Source organism: Lissotriton vulgaris, chromosome 12, assembly GCF_964263255.1.
Source record: "Lissotriton vulgaris chromosome 12, aLisVul1.2, whole genome shotgun sequence".
NCBI lineage: Eukaryota > Metazoa > Chordata > Amphibia > Caudata > Salamandridae > Lissotriton > Lissotriton vulgaris.
This window is the reverse complement of record NC_141700.1, coordinates 697,879,610-697,895,227: the sequence shown is the minus strand read 5'-3', so window position 1 is coordinate 697,895,227 and position 15,618 is coordinate 697,879,610.

The window sequence follows — 15,618 nt, the reverse complement described above, 5'->3', positions numbered from 1 at the left end:
CCTGAATTAATTTGGGGCTGATTAATGTGTCACAGAATATTTTTTTAGCTGGCACCTGCTTCCTTAGTGCGCCCTGATTAGTGATCTTTTGCACTTGCTAAGTGCTTTCATTGTTGCAAAATTAGTTACAACACCTGCCCTGCCCCAACTGACAATAATGAATTAGGGGCTGATTAATGGATTTTAACTTCCAGCCTGGCTCCTGCTTGTCTCCCTTAGCTGTAATTCAGGACCTTTGTGGCATATGTGTAACTATTCTGAGGTTCAGAGCAGGGTCACATAATAGTTTCAACTGGCAACTGAACTCTGGAGGGCCCCTCAGGAAGCACTACAGGAAATGGCTACTAATGATGAGCCTGAACTTTTGAACCTGGTAAGTAGTTACTTTCAGTTTTGCTAAGAGCGTATTTCTGCAATTTTGCACTTATTCGCGGGGCGCGAACTCACGCGAACAGTGCGAGCAGTGCGAGCAAAATCCGCTGCTCGCGGATTTGCGGATTTTGCGGGAGATTCGCGAATCTCGCGGATTGCGAATTTCCCGAAAATCCGCAAAATCCGCGAGCGGAACGGATTTTCCGCCCATACTTAGTTGGGAATACATGCAAAGCGCTCAATTGCAAAGGGTACAAAATGGTGGCTCATTCAGGGTTCTCTTCGGGATCTCGGGGGGCGGGTGTCCTTGTTCGTACGTCCCTTCCGCTTGAGATTGACACCACTGTGATCGATGAGAGGGGGCGGTACGCTACCGTGGCGGGACGATGGGAAGGGCGTGCCCTGACGTTACTTTCAGTTTACGTTCCCCCGGGCCTACAGTCTAGCACCTTCCAGGACCTTGGTGGCGCCATTTTGAATTTGCCTGCCGGGTTGTTGATTGTGGGGGGTGATTTCAACTCGGTTTGCTCCGGCTCCTTGGACCGCCATCCGCCTAGAGACCTCCGTAGCTCCCAATTATGGCTGCCAACTTTCCTCGAGACGCTGGGGCTGGTAGATAGTTGGCGGCTTTTGCATCCCACACAATGTCACTATTCCTTCCATTCTGGCGCCCATGGTAGTCTTTCCAGAATCTACTACGTTCTTACGTTGGCGGCTCACGCGCCTGCTGTTTCTGAGGCTCGTTTTCTGGCACGGGGTGTTTCTGATCATTCCCCGCTGTGGGTCTCCTTTGACTTTGATATTATCATGTCAGAACAGCCGGCGGTTGTTAACCCATGGTATTTCCGTAATCCCAAGACTCGTAATCTCCTAGCCAAGGCCATCGATCTCTATTTCACTGAAAATGAGGGGTCGGTTGCGTCTGCCGCAACTTTATGGGAGGCATTTAAGACAGTCTTGAGGAGCGAGGCTTTTGCTCTTATAGCGGAAGCCCGTAGAGTTAGAGATGCTGATTTGGTACGCATTGAGGCGGAGATCATGGAGATGGACTCCCAGTTGGAGGCTGAGCCCGATCCCGCTCTCCTACATGATCTCTCACTCAAACAGTCGGAGTACCGTGATCTTGCTACTAACGTTGCCCTTGCCCTAGCTAAAGAACAGCAGGGTCGGATATACGACGTCGGCGACAAGGCCGGGAAGTTGCTGGCCTGGCTGGACAGGAGAGAGATGGCTAGCCGTGTTGTACCCGAGATATTGGGGGAGGACGGAGTTGTTGTCACTGATCCAAGTGCCATTGCTGAGTCCTTCGCTGACTACTTCCGAGGCGTCTACACCTCTGTCTCGGACCGGTCTGAGACCGATTCGACAGTATTTCTTTCAGCTGTCGATCTCCCGTGCCTGTCGGACGAAGAACGCAATGACCTGGACAGGGACGTCTCTGTGGATGAGGTTGCACTTGCGATCCGCTCACTGCGATCGGCCAAGGCACCTGGTCCCAATGGTATCCCAGTTGAGTTGTATAAGATCAGACCGGATGTGGTTTCCCCACACCTGCGTAACATGTTCCTGGAGGCGCGGGAGAATGGCCTACTTCCCCTTGACCAGAGGTTGGCTACTATCGTGGTCATCCATAAGGAAGGGAAGCCAAGAGATTTGTGCCGGTCATACCGTCCCATCTCCCTCCTGAATGCTGAGCCTAAGATTCTCGCCAAGATACTCGCCAATCGCCTGGTTGGTGTTATCGGCGACTTAGTGCATCCGGACCAGTCGGGCTTTATTCCACACCGCAACACTGCCCTTAACTTGCGTAGACTTCACGGCGCCCTGGCCAGGGCCCATACCCTTGAGGAGCCGGCTGTTCTCGCGTCCTTAGACGCCACGATGGCTTTTGACTCTCTCGAATGGAGTTACCTTTGGGCGGTGTTGGCGTAGCTCGGTTTTGGCCCGGTGTTTGTGGGATGGGTGAAGCTCTTGTACGCTGACCCGCTGGCTAACGTTGCCGTCAATGGCCGTGTCTCGGCGACTTTTGCTCTTCATAGGGGCACCAGGCAGGGTTGCCCCTTGTCGCCTCTTTTGTTTGCGCTCGCACTCGAGCCACTTGCGGCCTTGTTGCGGACTCACCCGGATCTACATGGTATCAGCTGGGCCCCTGGCTTCGAGGACAGAGTCTCCCTCTACGCGGATGATATTCTGCTTTACCTCACTTCCCCCTGCACGTCACTTATTGTGGCATGTGATGTACTGAGACTTTTTGGCCAATACTCTGGCCTTGTTATTAACTAGGCCAAGTCTTCCCTGTGTGTACTGAAAGGGGACACACCGCGCCTCCCCAGAGGCTGCGGCATCCAGGTAGCCAGCCAGGGCTTTAAATATTTGGGGATCTATATCTCTTGTAATGCGAAGGCGCGCTACGAACACAACCTGCTTCCCCCTCTACTCCGCCTCCGACGAGATGTGGAGGGTTGGCGCAAACGTCTGCTTTCCTTACTCGGGCGCGCGGCATTTTTTAAGATGATGTCCTTGCCCAGGTTCTTGTACGCCCTGCAGAATACCCAAGATCCGGTTCCCGCCCGATACTTCCGAGAGATCGAAGGCCTTCAACGTGCCCTGCTTTGGGATGGCCGGCCCCGCATCGCTATCACGAAGCTTACGCTTCCGTGGTACGATGGGGGTATAGCGCTACCGGACGTGCGTAGATACTACTGGGCCTCTCAATTGGCGGCCATCAATCATGGTTTCTATGGTCCGGAAAATAACCCTGGATACGCAATGGATAAGTGGCTCTTGAGTGGCGGTAATTACTATAGGGCGCTTTACTCGAGGTCTCTAGACAGGCGGATGTCGGGCCCAACGAAAACGGTGGTCCACATTTGGAGGGCTATCACCAAGGCGCAGGGCTGGCAAGGCAGGCTGACTAGATTCACCCCACTATACGATTCAGACATCCTGGGCAAGTTGTGGCACACCAAAGGTTTCGATAAGTGGGACCTTATAGGTATCTCCAGGGTAGATGATATGTTGTCGAGAGGTGAGATTAAGACCTTCTCCCAGCTGCAGGCTGAATATCAGCTGGGTACCTCGGAATTTTTCCGGTATGCCCAGTTGCGACACGCATTGCTTTCTGCTAAACCAGAGGAGGGGGTGATCCCGGAAAGCTCCCCGTTGGAAGACAGGGTGCTGGACGGCCATATGCTAGACAGCGCCATTTCACTGTCCTATAAGAAGCTTATTAATGTTCGCACTGACCTCCTCCTGGGTGTGCGGGATCAGTGGGTGCGTGATGGGTTGGAAATCGATGATGAGGACTGGCAGAGTGCGGTTTCTTCCCCTAAGGAGGTTGCCATCTCTTCCCGTCTCAGGCTGGTGCAGCTTAAGATCCTGCATAGGGTGTACGTAACTGGCCCCTGGCTTGTGCATATGGGCTATTCGGTTGATGGACTTTGTCGCAGCGGCTGCGGTGCCCTTGCCACTTTTATGCACATTCTCTGGGAATGCCCCGCCATAGCCTCCTACTGGAGACGAGTGCACCTGATTATGGATGAGGTGACTGGGGTGGTGGTGAATGCGGAAGCTAGGAGATGCCTCCTCAACATATGGGGACCGATGGACCACAATGTGGCTCAGACGCAGTGGGTGACCCTTGGCAACATGGTGGCTAAACGCGATATCGCTCAGAAGTGGGGGGCTTCAGTAGCTCCCATGGTGGTGCAATGGAAAGCCAACATGGATTGGTGCATGTTCAGGGAGAAGACGGTCTATGTTGCCAGGGGTAAGCCCAAAAAGTGGCTGAAGGTGTGGGGGGCCTGGAACGCATACAGGGGAGACATTTGTGTGCCCCCGGAACCTGTCTCATTGGAGGAACATTTGTCGCCATAGCCTGTGACACCAACTGTACCACGTTGTAAATATTATCCTGTTTTTTCCTCTCCCCCCTCTTCTCTCCTGACCTATTCTCCTGTTTCCATGCTTGTGTTCCCTATGCTCCCCCCCCCTGCCCCTCTGACAACGCTTCGCTGGTTTCTTCTACTCCATTGCCACTCTCTTCGCGCCTTTCTGGCGCCCTTTTCTTTTTCTTTCTTTATGTTCTTTATGAAACGACAAAACAATAAAATCAACCTTCATTGTACTGCGACACTGATTCTTGCACTATTGTTCTCCTGTTTGATTATGCTGCCTCGCCTCCGGGATGTCAGGCTGAATAGCTGTGTGCATTTTTCTCAAATAAAGGTTTTAAAAATTTAAAAAAAAAAAAAAAGAATACATAAGTGAACTTTATGCATGAGGATCCTATTTAACCCCTTCGACGCTGATGACGAGCTCAGCTCGTCATGAAGTACACCTCTCGTACGCTCATGACGAGCTGAGCACGTCATGAACCGCTGGATTTTTAAATCTTCAGCGCACAGCGGGAAAATGCGCCGCACCGATGGTGTTAACACAGTTTCTGAAAAAGTACAAAGGAAGTTTCATGTGCTGAAGTAACAATACTTCTTATCCCCAATGAGAATAAATACCAATTAGAACCAAATATCAACCAATATTATTACTGAATGCAGACCATAAATGTTTACCAAATAGGCTTCAAAAAGGGATTAGTGAAACTAATTTGCATTTACAAACTGTTTTTAAACCACTGGACAAAGTTTCAAGGCATGTTTGAAGCCACTGCAAGTTAACACAATTTCTTTTTATTGATGTCCAAAGATCATTTCACTGTAAGTCTTCTAAGCAGAGGTTATAGGTGAAATCGATGAATTTGATCTCTAGATGTTATTACCTGGTCGATAGGACATATAGCAAGAGAATTTTTGCAGTTGAGTAAAGCCCACAGCAATTACAGACCAGTGTACGCAGATGCGTTTAAAGTATGGGGTAGCATTTTGTATCGATAGTGTTTGATCTGACATGGTGAGCGGGACGATTGCCACTGGCATTAATGCTGAGAGGTGTGTGAAAGTAGGCGATCTGATCTCATTTCTGAATTGCAGACCTGCGTTATAATCCCGCCCTTAGCACCTCACCGAATGTGATTCCAGCCACATCTGTGGTATCTCGCAAGAATGCCAAAAGCGATGATGGGGTAAATGCTAAATCACTCAAATGTTGCATGGTGGACCAAACACACCTTCAGAATAACCTCAGGCAAGGCCTTTTAAGTTGCTTGACTGTCTCGGGTAGGAATGGTCAGGGAAGGGCCTGGTGGATGGAAGCCCCTCATGGCCCTTACTCATTATGCATCATTTCAATTTTAACTAATACCTTTTTTGGTTCTGATGTAGACAGAACTTGTTCCCCAATTGGTCAGAGGTCTTGAAAGAGCTGGAATAGTAAATATAGGTATATTACCCTAAAATTGAGGAGCAGACCTTCACACACTGCAAAAGTCTCCTGCCTCCCTCAGATCTTAAAGTAGTCATCAAGAAATTGGATAATCACTAATTATCTCGTATAGGTACAATATTCACTTCAATTCAAATAATCTTTATTCGGATACAAAATATCCATAAAAGCACAGGTCACATTAAAAAATAATTTTTTACAACAAAAATCAATAAATAACAATGATTAACAAGGACATGTATGTACCGCACGATCTGTAATATGAATAAACATGTTATAGCAGACCGACAAATATATAAAACAACCATCCCTTTAAGTGGATCAGTTGTTCTTGGCAATAGCAGCATAAAGAGATAAGTGCAAATTACAAATTGAATTGATATACAGGCAATCAGGAACAAGCAGATAACAGTGCAGCATGATATGTTAAAATACAGTGAAAAAATAGCAGCATATATATATTATGTTAAAGTGCATACAAGTATTAGCTATATTTAATATACCATATTATACAGGGCAAACATTTCTACAGAATGCCACAAAGTGTTAGGAATTATGGTTCACAGCGAGTGGCAGCTGGGTGTGATCACGAGGAATGGTGTTTTTAAGGGGTGCTCATTGAAGCGCGTGAGCAAACTGCTGCCTTTAGAAAATAAATTACTCTAAAGGTGAAGTCTACACTTTTAAGACTGAGAATTTCCATGTAGGCTATTCTAAAGTCGATAATAGTCATTGACTTAACACCATCGATGCTGGTCTTATTCCTCTCCTGTGCTGGGCCATAATAAAAACGGGTGTGGTCATGACGAGCTCAGCTCGTCATGAGCACAGGAGCACTGTACTGCATGACGAGCTGAGCTCGTCTTGAGCATCGAAGGGGCTAAAGAAGGAAATTAGGAATTGTTTAGTATACAACAAATAAAAATCACAAAAGAATAAGAAATGCAACATTGATTGGTTGCTCCGATTGCCACAAGGGCAAGGCATTTGCCCAAGGTTAATATTAAAGCCTATTGGAAAGCACAATAGATATTTTAAGGTGCCTGCCCTGAGGCGGAACAGCAGGCTTCTCTCCCATCAGCTTAAATTTAATAGGAGATAACTGGATGGCAAATGAAATGGAGGGCAGTTAATAGAAGCCAGAGACATATACCTTGTGACTGTTGACTTAACACGTTCCGTATCATATCTTGAATAACTACATTGATCATATAGGGCCTCTTGCATGGTCTTTTTAGTTATGCCCTCCATAGTATTCGGATTCAAGAAAATGTGACCGAGGTTCACGCCAGTCAGGCTGTTTCTGACAGCGGCCAGACACAGGATGTCTCCAACCTTACTGCATTTCAGGCAATCCGTTATAATTTCTCTGGTTAGAGATCTAATATAATCCTCAATATAAGGCAGCTGTAGTTCCTGATGAGAAATAAAATTTGCAGAAGAAATTGGGATCCCCAAAAGTCTTCGACAAAATCGTTTTTCTTCTCCCTGAATAGTACTACTTTCTGCATAGCCCCAGACCTCAGCACCGTAAGTAGCCATGGGTATGCACTGTGCTTTATACATTTTAATTATTGAGAGCACTACCTAAGTCTTTTTTGGTTGCGGGAGGCATAAAAATTGAATTAATCCCCTTTAGAAATATATTCCTACAGTGGGCCAGATGAGCTGACCAGCAACCGATGTCTGAAAACATTAGTCTTAGGTACGGGAACGTGCGAGTGCATAAAAGGCGTTCTGAACCTGAGGTAGTTAAGTGAATAACGTGCTTTTTGGGCCACAACACATTACGAACAATTTCTTAAAATTAGTGCATAGATCTAGACCAGCCATAAAATCAACAAATCCTCTAACTAAAATGTGTAGTGCGTTTGGGGTGCGGCCCATTAGGACCGCATCGTCTGCATATAATAAAACGGGGAGTATATTGCCATTGATTTTTGGAACATCGGGAGTGAGTTCCAAAAAGGTTTTATGTAAATCATTAATATACAGAATGAAGAAGAGAGGGGCCAGTACGCACCGCTGCCTGACCCCTCTACCTATATTAACGTTCCCTTAAACCTCCCCCTCCTTGCCAATCCTCACCCGAACTTTCCAGTCCCTGTGTAAAAAAGCTACAAAATGCACTAGAACCTCTTCCAACCCATACTTTAAAAGTGCTAACCATAGACGTGACCTATTTACAAGGTCAAAGGCTGAGGAGAGATCCATAAAGGCCAGATATATAGGGGAATGGTGGGCTATGGTATATTTGCCAATAATCATGTTAAGATTTAAACATTTTTCAGCTGTTCCCAGTTTACGTCTGAACCCTAGCTGGCATTTATTTAAAATCTGTCCCTCCTCAGCCCAAGATCTAATTTTATTAAATAGTATTTTCCCAAGTATCTTCAGGGTGTTATCAATCAGGGAGATTGGTCTATAGCAGCTTGGGTTGAAACGCTTCCCTTTTTTAAAAGTCGGCACAATAATACTGGTAGACCATGTGCTTGGTATAAAGGTATCTACTAGGTTGTTAAAAACATTGAGTAAAAGAGGCGCCCTGAACTCAGGTTTATATTTAATAAGGTCTATGGGAAGCCCATCTGGGCCAGGTGCCTTATTGCCCAAGCTTTGATTGATTGCATCCTCGACTTCTGTTATTGATATCTGAATGAGTACTACATTAGAAAAGTCAGAGGGCTCCTCGCTATGAGGTGGGGCTGCATACATTTTAGAAAAAAGAGCTTCCCAGGCCTCACTTGTTATATTGCAACTTAAAGGCGTAAGTGGAAGGCCCATGGATGTCATATCTTTGACAGCTGCCCAAAAGCTGTTTCCATTGTTGAGGCTGGCAGCGCAAGCAAGCTTATCCCAGCGTTCTTTTCGGGTCTCCTCTTTCTGCTGCCTTAACACTTGTTTGTAGTGCTGTCTGAGAGATCCACCCAGGGTTACGTCCCTGGGCACCGCTGCTAGTGCTACACAGAGTTCTCTATTTGCTCGAGAACAGGCATTATTAAACCATCTGGGATTCGAGTTAGTGTTAGATGTATGTTTCGAAATTAATCGTTTAATGCCAGCACATAGGTCGCGAAAAGCATTGGCCACCTCTAAGTTTGGGTCATTAGACAGCAGTCTCACTGAAGGGTAAGTGAGCTGCGATCATATTGGAAAACAGTTTGCCATTATCAATGCCCTTCCAGAAAATCCTCAAGTTGTCCGTCGAGTGAGTTAAATGTCTTGCACCCGGCTCTTTAGTAAAAACAAGTCTGGGGACAAACCTGATTGCTGTTAAGATGGGATTGTGGTCTCCAAAGACAGTCAATAGAACCTCTGCTTTTGCTACAGCATCTTCTAAGGAAGCCGAGATAAAGATGTAATCTATCGTCGAGGTGCAGCCACAACTCCTATAAGTCGGAATGGTACTGTCATTGTGCTGGATATTTGCAATATCCATCACATTCAATAGATTGTGATTTGATAAGTGTTCCAATAATTCTTTCCCTCTTTTACATGTGTGTGTGTCTAAAGTTGGTGTTGTGACTGCAATGTTTGCCCTCGCCATCTTAGCATTAAAATCACCGCCCAAGCAAATTCCTGCAAGCTTGCCAGACTCAATTTGATTTTTTAAAGCAGAAACAAACAAAACAAAATATTATAATTCCTATTTGGTGCATTTATTAAATAGTTATTGTAAAAGTTAATAAAGCAAATTGAGATCTCTTGTGTGTTAATAACAGCTTGAAAATGATCGTCATTTGTAACAAGGATTTTAACACTACCGCCTGAGGAGATATTAACCCATATGGAAAGACCGCCAGATGGGAGGCCTTGTTTAGGAGTGAGTACAATGATGTTGAAGCATTCAAACCCCTCGAAATATAAATCCGTTGTTGCCCATGTTTCCTGGAACATGAGAATGTCGTATTTTGTGACTAAGTTTTCCCAATCTTCAGAAACTATCTTGGAAGCCAAACCGGCAATATTCCAGCTTCGAACATTCAAATTCGGGTCATGAAGTTCTGTTGTATCATGTTCTACAGGAGTGGGCTCAGGGTATTGTAGTTCTCAAATAACAAGTTCTAAACAGTTGGACGTAAGTCTAGGGGGGGGTCTGTCTTAATGGTGTTTGAGTGGTCGGTAGTCAATCCAAGTTATCCAAACCAGACAGGGCAGAAAATCTATTAGGATCTATAGGCAGAGCGAAAGTAGGTGTGTTTGGCCCAGGGGTAGGTTTATAAAAGAAACCCTGGGGTAGTGACCAAACAAGAGTGGAGATGGTATTGTTTAATTCTTGTGTCAATAATATTGATCCTACTAAAGCTGGGGGACAGAAGTTAATGACTACGCAATCCCCCTCTATGTTCTTTACTGAAGAGCCAACCCACCCTACCCTGCACACCATTATAATGTCACTTACGTTTGTCACCTTAAAACCTTTTGGTTTCAATCAGCCAAACTGCACTTTTATTGCGCTATTGCTCCCATGTCTCAGTCTGATTTTCCTTAAGGGTGGGACGCCTGTTAAGACTAAAACATAGGGGCAAGCAGAGGTAGGCTAAGGTTTTCTTCATTAGCCGCCACAGACTCACTAATATTGTTCACAGTGGTGGGTTTTGCTCCCTGGGTATTGCAAACTAGAGTGGTGTTGTTTGCACAGTTCGAGGTGGTGGCATGAGTAGCTGAGTGAACTGGTTGGTACTTGTTATTAACCCCTTCCATGCTCCCATGCTCATGACAAGGTCAACTCGTCATGGGTTTTACCTGCGCTGTGCTTATGACGAGTTGACCTTGTCATGAAACTATAGAATTCAAGGGTTTGCAGCGCAGGCCTGGAAAACCCCTTAGCAGCCAGGGTGTTAATCACTAGACATAGCTAGGTCATTCTGTGCGCCAGTGGATTTAGGTTTCAAACACTTCCTTATTTTACAGAGCACTAGGGGTGCTAGTATGAGGGGGTTGTGTCAGCGTTATTTGCTGGTGGTTATTTGGGCTAATTACACTCGTTATGCTAGAAACCTGTGGCTTGAGGGATCCCCCTGTTGTGAAGCCTGCTTATGAGTGGTGTTGCTCTGGCCTGGTTTGTTCACCAATGACTGTAAGCGATCTAAACGTATCCAGAGAGCAGCAAAACTCTTGTCAACAAGTGTTTTAATGCAGTCATATATAGAGTCTGCTATAATGTCAATTGCATTATCGCCGAGTTTAAAGCAGGATAAAGGGCCAATCAGAGTCTCAGTCTGGGTATAAGTAGACTGATTTGATACTACGGATACTGTTAAATCAACAGTGACAGTGTTGTTAGTTGAACTCAGAGCCACAGGTACCACGGCGCCTTGGATCCATGAACTCAGGGCAGTACACTGCTTATTTAAACAAGGTGGTTGTTTTCTTTTGGAACTCGTAGGTTTGATCAGCTTCCTTTTTCTCTTTGCCCCGGTAGTTGCTGAGTTTGGGGAGACATTCATGTCTGGTACAATATCGTTATTGCTACAAGGAGATCACGGTCAGTGGCAGTAGCAGCCTCATTGACCTCATTCCTTTCCACGTTGCGTGTGCGTTCCAAAAGTTGGGTGTCCCTGATAGATGTAACTGATAAACTTGGTGTCAGGGGAGGGCTGGTACAATCACAGTCCACTTTGAAGTTGGGACACCCAAAGACAAACGCCTCTCAGTTAGCTCTATTTCTGTACCATTGGAAGTGCAAGAGCTTGATAGCTTGTCAGAGGGGTGGCCCTGCCCAGCCTCCGTCGGGCACGGATGGGCCCGCCCTTGGCCAACTCGCGTCCCGCGCTGTGGGAGGGCTGCTCGCAATTGAATGCACCTCCTGGTGCCGCGATGACACCCTCAGCAAGCGTCTGGCAGTGCCTGATGGGGCTTGTAGTCCTGAGCTGCGCTGTGCTGCACTGCCATTCCCCTCACGGCGGGACCAGGGAGCCAGGAGTGTTCACCGGCAAACCGTTCCCTTCAGGTACAATATTGAGAGATATTATTATTGAAGGTGTACACAGAAAGATGAGGAAAAGGTAGAGGAGTATGTAATGAGCTTGAGGAAAGTGGCATTCACCTGAAAATTCGGTGCATTGATTGAAGAATGCATCAGAGACCAATTTCTACTTCATTGCAAAAGTGATCATATTAGAGAGGAATTATGGTTAAAAGATGATCCACCTTTGAGTGATTTATTGGCTACTGCGAAGAGGGTGGAGCACATGCTTTAAAGTGTCAATGAATAATGCATAAAAGGGACAAGGTGGAAGAAGTGGTAAAGACCACTGAGACAAAACATGTAAATAAAGCTGGCAATGGCTTTAAAGGAGGATGTTCTGCGGTTTGGGGACATAGGGCATTTAGCAAACAACAGTGTATGCCCGGCACTGAAAGTGGTGTGTCATCAGTGTCAGGAGGAAAGGGGCATTTCATGAAATGTTGCCTTTTAAGTCCAAATCCTCTTGTGCTGGAGAAAGTGGTCATTCCAAGGAAAAGGCTTACAAAAACTGTGGAATTAAAGAGGTTGGACAAGAATATGTTTTACATATCAATGAGGAAAAAAGGTGATATCAATGCATATGGCAATCCTGCAGAAAAAGTGGGTGATGTTGATGTTAATAAGTTGTTTGATTCCTGATCGAGGCTAACCATATAGATAATGGTGTATTATCGAAAAACTTCCAAGTATCAATCTGTGCTGCATGGATGTTAGGCCAGGGGAGTATAGAGAACAGGAAATAAAGATGCAGGTTCACTGTAGAATATCAAGGGCATATTATTCCTGCATGTGAGAACATCCTGGGATGGCTTGAACAAAAAGAGTTTGGGGGATTTTCTGGATCCCACAAAGTGTATAACAGGATGTACCTAAGGATTTAGAGAGATTGGAAACACAAGTAATTATAACCCCACTGGAAGTCACAGAGTGGGTTGCACCCATAGTAATAGCTAAAGAAGCGTCAGGTGCTATTCGTCTATGTTTAGATTTAAAGGGTAGAACAAAGAATTGATAGTAGATAAGTTCCCATCACCTAACATTTCAGAAATTATGTTCGCTACCTGTGATGCGAGATTTTTCACTACACTGGATCTCACATCTACCCATCATCAGATCAAATTGCACCCTGAGCCTCAGGATCTGACTGCTTTTATGACACACATGGGAGCATTTAAATTCATGAGGATGCTGTTTAGCCTTGTGTCTGTCAGTGGCCTCTGTATTCCAGAGAATAATGGTGTTGGTGCTGGAAAATTAGAAAGGTTACAGTGTTTCCAGAACGATGTGTTCATTTATGGAAACAACTGGAAGAAACACAATAGCAGAGTTTTCATTGTTTTGCGTAAATTGAGAGATGTTGGTTTGCCATTAAATGGACATAAATGTTTGTTTGGCGAACCTGAAATATCATATCAGGGTCACACGAACATACCTGAAGTGGTCAAACCCAAACTGGAACTAGTGGAAACTATATGCAAACCGTCCCCCCTAAGAACAAAGATGAAATGCGGTCTTTTTTGGACAAGAAAGGTGTAGGATTCGATTGGAGTGATAAATGTTAAAAGGAGTTTGATACTACAAAAGATGAGCTACAGAAGGCTCCAAAACTAAATGTGTTCAGGGCACACAGACTTACCATGGTTGTCACTGATGCCAGTAACAAGGATCTGGGGGCTGTTCTTCAACTTGAGGTTGGAGAGAAGCCCACTATTGCAGGTGCATCACTTGCCTTGAAAGGGGCAGAGCAAAATTACTCAGTTATTGAGAGAAAGGCCCTGGCGGTGAGTTGGGAAATTAAAAAATATATATTTCTTCTGGGGAAGGTCATTCACAGTAGTAACTGATCATAACCCCCTAAAAGAGATCTTCTTGAGAAAGGGGCAACACAGTGTGTCAGGTAGAATATGAAAATGGGTACTGGAACTATAGGAATTCACATTCTCTGTCAAATATGTTCCTGGTGTGCAAAATTGCACTGCATCCTGTTTGTCAAGATTTTTCACAGAAAGTCCTGACACTAAACATGACAATTGGAGGTCACCATATGGGCTGATGAATGTGTTTGTGTTGTGATGGATGGTGCAATCAGTGAGGAAGAATGGAAAACAGAAGTAAAGAGTGATGACATTCCATACACCATGAATGGATGACCTGAAAAAAAAACTCAGTGGAGAGGTTTGCCCATTTTGGATGGTCAGGAATGAACTTCCTGATCATGATGGTTTAGTGTTTAGTGGCAGTCACCTGGTTTTTCCTGTGAGCATGAAGAGTAGAGTCATCAATATGGCTCATGAAGGACACGTAGGAGTGTGCAAAACTAAAGAGAAAACTAGATCTGACTTTTGGTGGTCGGGTTTGGACATTGAGACAGAAAGAAATCCAGGAGCGTATAGAGTGCTAGGAAAGTGACAAAATACACAAAACTAGGGGGTGTGCCTGTGGTTTGTAGAGAGCTACTGAGAGGTCTGTGGAAAGAAACAGCCCCAAACTTAGTGGGTCCATTGAAAGGGGAAGGACTGCAGCTTATTTGTTTGCAGTAGCGGAATTTTCTCTTGAGATGGGCTGAAGCGAGTTGTGTCAGAGATCAACTCAGGAGCTGTTATTCGGATCACCCCAAACCTTTCCATGCACAACAAGAATCACCAGGACACATTTCTGGGGGAAATTTCGTGAATATTTGTCAAACTATGCCAAAGATATAGGCAAGTCAAAAGAAGCTTTTCCTCGGGAAACTAGGTCCTAACTATAACTACCAACTGGAGAGAGAGGGAGAGAAGGGAGAAAGAGAGGGAGAGAGGGGGGGGGGGGGGGAGAGAGAGAGAGAGAGAGAGAGAGAGAGAGAGAGAGAGAGAGAGAGAGAGAGAGAGAGAGAGAGAGAGAGAGAGAGAGAGAGAGAGAGAGAGAGAGAGAGAGAGTGTATATATATAATTTCTGAACATACGTTCATCGCTGAAATTGTCCCCCTGAGCATATGATTTTACTATATATTCAAAGAATGGATGTGTATGGGATTTTGCTTCAGCGATATTACAATTCGTATTCACAAATATTGTTACAATATTGAAGAGTACAGAGATAAGGCTTGAATGTGCCGCCGATGGGAGATCTGTCCAGTATACATTTACAGGTTGACCACTGAAAGAATGCCGCACAAATATGAGAACACACCGCCTGTGTGCATAGCAGTTGGCTAGGACAAACAGCAAACGTGGTGCCCTTTAAGTCCCATGAACACCTTCACAATGAAAAGCCACGGGCTGGTTTGGGGCCATCCAACCACTCTGGAGTAACTTGAAATCTGAAGGATGTTTCAAACACAGGCTCGTTTTGTTTGGTTTATTGATGTGCCCATACCCTTTAACAGCGGACATGGTGCCCTTTAAGTCCCATTAGACATAAACACCTTCACAATGAAAAGCCACAGGCTGGTTCTGGATCATTCGAATCACTCTGGAATAACTTTAAATCTTAAGGCATGTTTCAAAAACAGGCTCATTTTGTTCGGTTTAATGATGTTCTGTCAATACGGAGCTGTAGAGGGAACACAAGGAACAGGTCGCCCTCCTCTCAATTTATCAAATACACACAAGACCTGTTACCTAAGGCTTATCAAATCTCAAATGTGGACGTAGAATTTCTTTTTTTTATATCTACGTTGGTCACTCCTTCTTGCTTGCAAGGTAGTGTCACACCACTTTATTTGCCTCTTTTTATAAAATGGTGTCTTTTGTCCTCGTTTTATAAAATGGTGTCTTTTGTCAAATGACAGTCATACCCAATCAATTATTAAACGTCGGGCAACAATGGTATATATACCCAAAAAAACACACCCATAAATGTGTTTAATATTTCAAAAATAGTGAAAAAAGCAAAATGGCACCTCACGTGCGCACCACCACTCGAGCGTGCTGATTGGTACTCCCCAGCTATGCTCA